We start from the raw sequence: 9,169 nt of genomic DNA, 5'->3' as shown, positions 1-9,169 counted from the left end.
TTGCATGTGTGTGTGTGTGTGTGTGTGTGAACACCTGTACATATTCCTCTCCCATTGCTCTCATGTGGACTTCTGAAGACAACTTGTAGAAATTGGTTCTGTGATTGCAGCATGTAAGTCCTAAGCATGAAACATCAGATTGTCAGGTCCTTTGTCTGCTGAGTCATCTCGCTGGACTCTTGTGTTTGTCTTTCTGAGCCTGGCTTATTTCACTTAAAAACAGGCCTGCTCATGAATTTGTATGTCATTCTTGCAGAGAGGCCACACTGATCTTCTCTGTGTTGTTTCTGTTTTTGTGCCTGTGTTTCTGAAACAAAGAAAACATTTTATCTGTCTTTGTGTCAGGCAGGAGACCAAGCATGGGACCTTAAGCTTGCTAAATGCATACTGTACTACTGAACGATACCCCCAGGTCCCACAGATATTTAACAAGAGTTCATTCTGTTCCAAGTATGTTATCAGGCTCTAGTAGTTTTGAGGTAATTAAAACACAGTTCATTTTATCAAGAGACTGATAGTCCAGTGAGGGAAACATTTCAGGAACACAAAAACTTGGTACCATCAGAGGCCAGAGAAGAGACATCACCCTCACATTCTTTTGCCAGAAGAAACCCTCAAAGAGAGATCTGGTGGGAATTATAAGGACTACATCATCTTTTAACTGCCCTACGGGATCAGAAATATTTAAAGGTAAGAAATTGGTTTGGATTAACCAAAGAGATATCTTGGTGTTTTGGTACACTGAAGTAAAATGGGGAAGGAACACAAGAGTTAGGAGATCTTTTACCTCAACATCAGCTTCCTCGGATCCTACCTCCAAGAGCATGAAATCATAAGAAACCCATGAATACTTCACTAGCAAGATGGATGGACTTAGATAATTTAAAGGTTCTTTTTCGATCTATGCTGCTTACATTACAATTACATGCAAGATTTCTCCCAATACAAAGGAATCCCACTAGAGTGTATTCTTTGTTAATAGAAAAGCATAGGTTTGATTTTCCAAGTTCTGGAAAACAAACAGAAGTTGGTGGCCATACAGAAGGTGACTCCTTGCTACTGACTAATTATATCCTAAATAAAATTATTAGAATTAGAAATATTTTTTTTCTTTTTGGTCAAAGCTGCCTGAAACCTATGATTCTTTTGCACGGGCCTCCTGAAGAATGACATCATGCCTGGCCCAGGATAACCTACCTCCACCTCTGAGATCTATTTGAGATTCAGATGCAAGTACAGGATGACACTGGTCCTTAAAATCTAATAGATGTGTTTCAGTTTGATTCAGATAAAACGTGTGTGGTCTCTCCTGTCTGTGTGCAAACAGCCTACGAGGAAATTTTATGAGGACTTTGTGCAGGGTGGAGAAGACTGAAGAGCCTGGCACTTGTACCACTGTCTTTTTATTTCTTTGGGGTAGTGAGATATTAGAAATGCAGTGACTCCCTGGACAGCTGTGATCACTCCCTTGCACACATAAAATGAGGTTTGTGTCTACTGTTGCTTACATTTTGTGTTGATTGAGCTAATAAAAAAATAAACACAAAAAGGACATTCTATTGTCAATCGGGCCCCATCAAGAAGAAGTACAGGCAATATCTGAGGCTGGAGCTGTCTCTCATACACAGTGGTGTTGAGGGAGAAGAAAAAACCCCTTTGACACATCTCTATGCTTACTTTTCTGGTCGCAAACACAATTACAATTATGACTATGCTTCTGTCTTTCTAGACACCTCTCGGGGATATAGCAATGCATTTTGCATAATGTCAGAGCATTTGAAGCCAGGGTTTAGCAAGATGATTTTCTCACAGCCCTGAGGCCTGTGATTGAATGAGAGGGTACTGGGCCTGTTGATTTTCTGAAATTTGTCCTTCCCTTATGGGTGCTATGTTTCAAAATAGCTGTTATCTGGGAAAAAACTATTCATTCCATGAAAGGATGAGGTCATTGGGATGGCCCCACCCTTCCTACACTTACAATGCTGAGACCTTTTATACTGTGTTAGATGCCAAATGTCTGGTGAGGAGTTGAGTTCACTAACCATATTTGACCTAGAGTGTGGGAAGCCGTTGCAGAGTGGCAGTTACAGAGTGGCAGTTGCAGAGTGGCAGTTACAGAGTGGCAGTTGCAGAGTGGCAGTTACAGAGTGGCAGTTACAGAGTGGCAGTTGCAGAGTGGCAGTTGGCTACTGCTGGCCACCACACATACATAGGCAGTAAAGGTTCTTTTGCCAAGATGAGGTTTTGAGAATTAACCAAAGTTAACCAATCAGATGAGAGACAAGTTAACCAATCAGATGAGAGAGAACGCCTCTCCTAGGCCTATATAAGCAGCACCAGTTCTGGGCTTGGGGTCACTTCGCCTCTGCAATCAAGCTCTTCGAATAAACGTGTGCGGAAGGATCCAGTTGCAGCATCGTTCTTCCTGGCCAGTCGGTTGTGCCCAAGACTAGAGACTTATCTTCTGGAGAAAGTTGATTCTCATGCACAGGGAGTTGAAGACAAGTGTGTGAGAAGTTTGCCCACATAAGAAAAGTGGCAGTTACACGGGATTTATAAATAAACGAGAATGTAAGAGGTCATGTAAATCAACTCAGTTGTGTACCAACAAAATAAAACCTTAAATGGTCTATGGTTGGGAGGAGGTGACTGGAGAAATGGCTCAGCACTTAAGAGTTCTTACTGCTCCTGTAGAGGACCTAGTTCAGTTCCCATCACCCACTTCAGGCATCTTACAACTGCCTGTAACTCCAGTTTTTACAAGGGGACTGATCCAAAGCCTTCTGACCTCTGTAGCTGCCTATGCATAGATGGTGCGCCTACACTCCAGCAGTCCCCGATAAATATGTATAAATAAAAAGAAATATCTTGAGAAAGCCATCTATGACTCTCTTGCTATGACACCAACTCAGAAAATAGAAAAAAAGAGACAATTTTAAAGAAGTAAATATTGTGGCTAGAGAAATGTCTGAGCAATTAAGAGCACGAGCTGTTCTTGCAGAAAATGGAGGTTCTCTTCCCAGCACCCATATGAAGGATCACAACCTCCTGCAACTCCAGCTTTAGAGGATCTGATGATGTCCTCTTCTGACGTCTGTGGGCTCGTGAATATGCATAGTTCAGATACACACACTCAAGCATGTACCTAGGAAATAAATAAATACTACAAAAAGTAGTATTAAATACAATAATTACCATCTCACCTGATACAGTGACAGCTTTCCATTTTGGTTAAGATTATGTTAGCAAATTTATTTCCTGGATTCTAATCTCCAAAACCATCTTCGTACATACCTATTAAAAATAAATGTAAATGTTTGGCTGCTTCTTCCCTCTGTTCTGCATTTCTTGGTCCTAATAGATCCTCAACAATAAAGCAGTGTCTGCCATGCAGTGAGGACTTAGTACGTATGTTTGCTAAAGAAAGGGTTTCTCTGTATGGTCCCCTATGATCTGAAATCTTCTGGGTAAACCAGACTGGCTTCAAACTTGGCCTTTATCCTCCTGCTTCTCCCTGCTGAGTGCTGGGATTACAGGACTGTACTACCACACCTGACCTCAATACATACTTCTTAATAGTTGGCTACAATTTGCAGGCAAATGAATGGAACTAGAAAAGATCATCCTGAGTGAGGTAACCCAGACGTAGACAAACATGGTATGTTCTCACTTATAAGTGGATATTAGCCATAAAATACAGGATAACTATGCTATAAAACACAGACCCAAAGAAACAAAGTAACAAGGAGGGCTACATTTAAATTGCTTCATGAAGGGGAAATAGATTAGACATTGATTTGAAGAAAGGGGACTAGGTGGGTGTTGCTTTAAAAGTTATTTATTAACTCTATTGGTTCTTAGTCCCCCAACTAATCTAGACTGAGATTATTAATCTATACTAGATTTATTTAATCAGCTTTAGCAGAATCACTGGGGAAAATAGAACTAGGCAGGGCTTTGGGGCCAAATGTAAAGGGTATTTTTAAATATTATTTAATAAATCTATTAGTTATTAATAGGACACAGCCATGCCTCCAATAATCCGGGCAGAGTTCTCAGTATTTTAAAGTCAGCTTTAGCACAATTTCTGGGAGAATTAACCCTAATCTATTTTTCTAAAGCTAGATTGGCTAATTTCCAGCTGTGTTCCCAAGCAGTTGCTGTTTGAGTATGGCCCAGGTGGTTTCTGCTCCAGAACTCTGTTCTGAAACATTTCACTCAGGTACATCAAGTCTAATGGAGACATTCTGTTCTCTCTGCCTTTTTCTTTTTCATCCTTCTCCTCTCCTCCTCATGACTGCCACCTGTTACTCCCAGTGCTGCAACTAACGCTAAGCCCCACCTACCTCTAGCCTCCCCAGTAATTGGTTGTAGCCAATTTTATTTAACCCTAAGCTTTAAATTGCAGAGCAAGATTCACACAACAAAAACTAGTGTAAGTGAGAATTCATACCTCTGGGGGTAACTAGATCTTGGGGTTTAGAACTTAGCATATGTAGGCCCAGAACCAGACCAGCTCCATATTGGTGGGTGAAGGGTGGGAATTGGAACAGAAGGGATGAGATGATGAGAGGACCAAGGGAGGGACAACTAGATTGGGGTGCATCTCTGGGATAAGCTAGAAACCTAGGACGATGGAAACTCCAAGGAATCTATAAGGGTAACTCCTAGCAATGGGGCACATGGAACCATCTATAACCAAGCAAGACTTCCAATGGAGGGATTGCAACATCAACAGAGCCACAAAACTTTAGACTCATAATTTGTCCTGCCTACAAGATGTTCAGGGATAAATATGGAGCAGGATTTGAGGGAAAGCTAACCAATGACTGAGCTTGAGGCTGAGCTTGAGGCTATGTCATGAGAGGAGTCCACCCCTGACACTATTAATGATGTGGCACTATTAATGCAAGAGCCAAGGATAACTGTCATCAGGCAGGCTTCACCCAGCAATGGATGGAAACTGATGTGGAGACCCATGACCAAACATCAAGTGGAGCTTGGGGAATCCTGTGGTGGAGCAGAAGGAAGGATTGAAGGAACAAGGGGTTCAAGGACACAAGAAAACCAACAGAATCAACTAACCTGGGCCCATAGAAGCTCACAGAGACTGAACTGCCAAGCAGAGAACATGCATGGATAGACCCAGACCTTCTGCACGTATGTAACAGTTGTACAGCTGGGTCTTCATCCAGGCCTCCTAAGGTAGGAGCAGGGACTTGTCCCTGACTGCCTTTGGGTCCCTTTCCCTAACTGGGCTGCCTTGTCTAGCCTCAGTAGAAGATGCACCTAGTCTTATTGCAAATTGATATGACAATGCTGGTTGATATCCATGGAAAGCCTCCCCTCTATGGAAAGGGAGGTAAGAAGTGGATTGGGGCGGTAGTGGAGGGAGGTAAGGTGAAAAGGGGGGACTGGGAAGAAAGGAGGGAGGGAAAATGCAGTTGGAATGTAAAGTAAACAAATAATTTAACAAACTGACTACTTTGCTCTGTTTGAGGGGCATGGAGATGAATTCACTTAAATTTTTTCTTTTTCTTTCTTTCTTTCTTTCTTTCTTTCTTTCTTTCTTTCTTTCTTTCTTTCTTTCTTTCTTTCTTTCTTTCTTTCTTTCTTTCTTTCCCTGTTTCTTATCTTTCTTTCCTTCTTTTGTTTCTTGTCTTTTCTTTTTTCCTTATCCTTTCTTGTTCTGTCTCTGTCTCTGTATCTGTCTCTGTCTCTCTCTCTGTCTCTCTGTCTCTCTGTCTCTCTCTCTCTCTCTCTCTCTGTGTGTGTGTGTGTGTGTGTGTGTGTGTGTGGCAACTTCTCACTATGATAGCCCTGGCAGACATGTTCCTCACTGTGTAGAACACTCTGGACTCAAACTAACAAAGATCTACCAGTTTGGGGGACTAAAGACATGTACCACTATGCCAGGTTTCTTTCCAGAGCTTTTATTCCCAATGAAGCTACCAGTTGACAGAAGAAATATAGAATAGTGTACATTAGTAAGATACAAAGGAAATATACAAATGTATAACTTTACCTCATGCTGATTTTCACATTATTATGTATTATGTGTTCTATGTGCATCATATTTATTTCTAGGACTCCCTCAATATGTTAAGAATTATAACTTCTATTTTTTGTTTGTTTTTTAGCAACAAGGTTTGACTATGTAATCAAGGCTAGTTTGGAACTCCTGCCTCACGAGTTTTCATGTGCTGTGGTGATTCTAGGAGCGTGTCACCATAACCAGCTGTACTATCTTCAGAGGCTTGGAGTTATCCTAAAGCCATAGAGCTAGCCAGTGGTAGATGTGAGGTTTGAGGTGGGTCTGTCATCTGCTAATGACACCTCAGTACTTTCATAAATTCCTCAGAAGATAAAGAATAATGATTATCAGTAGCCACTGATCAAAGCTTGTATGATGTGAGTATATCAAACTTTAAAAAATAGCCCAAATGAGTAAAATTTATATTATTATCGTCTCTATTTTAAAGCTAGAGGGGAAAGGAAACCAGGACATCTTCAGGAGAAAAATTATTTGAAACAAACTTTATCTACATTTAAATTAATTCAATGCTTTGGAGACAAGGTCTCCTTCTGTCGTCCAGGGTGGCTTGCAGCTTATTTTGTTCCTATGCAAGTCTCAAACCTACTGCAATTGTACTTTTCTCAGCCTCCTAACACAGGGGCTGCAGGTATGAATTGCCATGTCTGGCCCAGAAGTACACACTGAAGGTAGGTGCTGCTGAGCAGTAATATCAAGAACTGGGATGCACCCAAGATCTTACCTATTTGTAAGCTAATATCTGCTCCAGTTTCATGAATGAGGGCCTTGGCTCTGTGTTAAAGGACAATGCATTCCTCACTGCGCTGTTTTGTTTTGTTTTGTTTTGTTTTTTAATGGCTATGTTTTATTTTTTGAGAAAGAGTCTCACTATGTAGTCCTTGCTAGCCTGGAGTTTGCTATGTAGGCTAGGCTGGTCTTGAATATGCTATTTTCCTACCTCTATCTCTCAAGTGCTAGCATGGCAAAGGCATTTAAAACTGTTGATAGCCTGATTTCAAATCCTCCACATCAGTGGAGGCAAGACCCAGAATCTAAGGAATGTGACTATCTTAATTACAGTTTGCATTGCTGTGAAGAGACACCAGGTCCAAGCAACTCCTATAAGGACAACATTTCATTGGGGCTGGCTTACAGGCTCAGAGATTCAGTCCATTAATATCAAGGTAGGAGCATGGCAGCATCCAGGCAGGCATGGTACAGGAGGAGTTGAGAGTTCTACATCTTCATCTGAAGGCTGCTAGGAGTAGACTGGATTCGGGGCAGGTAGGACTAGGTTATTAAAACCCATGCCTACAATGAAAAAAGTTCTTTCACCAAAGCTACACCTTCTAATCGTGCCACTCCCTAGGCCAAGCATAATCAAACCACCACATGTCCAATGATTTCAGATTTGAGAGTAATTGTGAATGATGAGAACACGTGGAAGAAAATGTGCAGGTAGAAGCTTATTGCTCCATGAAAGAAAGTTTCTTTTGCCCTTTGTGTTATTCCAATGGAGTTAATCTCATATCTATAATAAATTGAGCATTCTATGTATTTGGAAAGGAGAGAATATAAGTGAAGAAAAATGCAATTTTTCTAAACCCTAATCAGGCTTTATAGCATATAGTAATGTTATATGTATTAGTCAGTTTGGAATATTGTTATAGAATTTCACAATCTGGGTGGCTTAAACAATAGAAAACTTTTGTTTGATTGGTTAGTTGTTTCTTTGATTTTGTTGTTGTTTGTTTGTGGGTTTTTAAGTTCTGGAGACTGAAAGTCCAAAATCTAGGTCCTAGCATGGCAATTGCTGATGTCCAGTAAGGATTCTCTCTGGACTGTAGACAAACACATTTTTGTGTGCTTTCATCCCCCTACCCTCAGGAAGGGGGCAATGGAGAGCTTATAGTAAATTTCTCATCAGGGCACTAATCCTCTTGGATCAGAGCCACACTCTACACATTATCTTAGTTCCCCTCCAGCAGCTCTCTACTGATACAGTCTCCTGTCACATTTAAAGTCAGAGCTTCAACATAGAAATGCTGGGGTGACACAGTCTAGCCCCTAACAATCTAATCCACAACAAATCTCAGACAGTTGTGACCTCCACTGCTGATAACAAACAGATGTTCTGAGAGTTCTGCTGAGTCATAAAAGGGGGCAGACAGACACTGAAACCAGTGTTCTGAAATCACAGGTCACTTTGCAGTGGCTGCTGGGAAATCTCTCTATCAGCTTTGTTAAAGGATTGATGACATTATAATTATTATTATTTGACTATCTAGTAACAAAGGGAAATTAAGCTAGAGAAATTTAGAAACATGTGACACAGGGAAGTTAAGAGACTTGCTAAAGAGCACAGTTAGAAGGGAGAATGGCCAAAAATGAGGTTAATTATAATTCAAAGCCATTATTTTTCTTCTTTGTTCTTGCTGGTGCAGTCTTAGGAGGGTTCCATTACTCATTAACCAATAATTCAATTGATATAAATTATAAATCAATGTACTTCAATTTTTCTGAAGCCATGGAAATCATGAAAATGGAGAAGGGGAATCCCTAGAACATTTAATTAAGCTATAAAATTTCAATACATTTAAGAACAATGATATCAAAATCAAACTTACTCTGTTTTATTTCTGAATGTACAGGTTGAAGAAAAATCAGTTTGAGCTGTGATCATGTGGAATAAGCATTAAATAGGTGTTGGGACTACAGGAGATGAAAATCTTATGTCAGGTTGGCAAAGTTGGGTGTGATTCAGGTAAAGCTACATGTTCCACCCAAAGGTGGCAGCACTCTTACTACTTGTTTTTGCTATGCTTCTTATTGCATTGAACACAATGGGCTCTTTGGGTGTTTCAAGGTTACTTTTAGAAGTCGTTTAAGGCAGATAAGTATATCAGTTTGGACCTAAGGAAGCTGAGACCAAAGGGTCTGTGAAATGTTCACCGTTTTACGGCTTTTAGAATTGTAGCCCAAACGAGAATCCAATAAAAGGACTCTCTGATCTGTATTTGAAACATTAAACACCTAAGTTGGTGATATGTTCATAGCTAAACAGGAGTAGGTAAAAGAGCTCTTTGTCTTTGAACTTAAAAGACAAAGAGCAATGAGGAAGACAAGAAAAGCCAC

General features: G+C 40.5%; 1 non-coding gene across 1 annotated transcript; it reads right to left on the bottom strand.

Annotated features, from left to right (window-relative positions):
- Nucleotides 1–213: 213 nt before the first annotated feature.
- On the bottom strand, nucleotides 214–316 carry LOC115030034 (U6 spliceosomal RNA). Its single transcript, XR_003835626.1, has one exon. It is a non-coding gene; the product is annotated as a U6 spliceosomal RNA (small nuclear RNA).
- Nucleotides 317–9,169: the final 8,853 nt, after the last annotated feature.

This window comes from Mus caroli, unplaced genomic scaffold (genome assembly GCF_978045245.1).
Source record: "Mus caroli unplaced genomic scaffold, Mus_caroli_1 scaffold_20, whole genome shotgun sequence".
Classification (NCBI taxonomy): Eukaryota; Metazoa; Chordata; class Mammalia; order Rodentia; family Muridae; genus Mus; species Mus caroli.
This window is presented reverse-complemented; position numbering and strand designations above follow the sequence as displayed.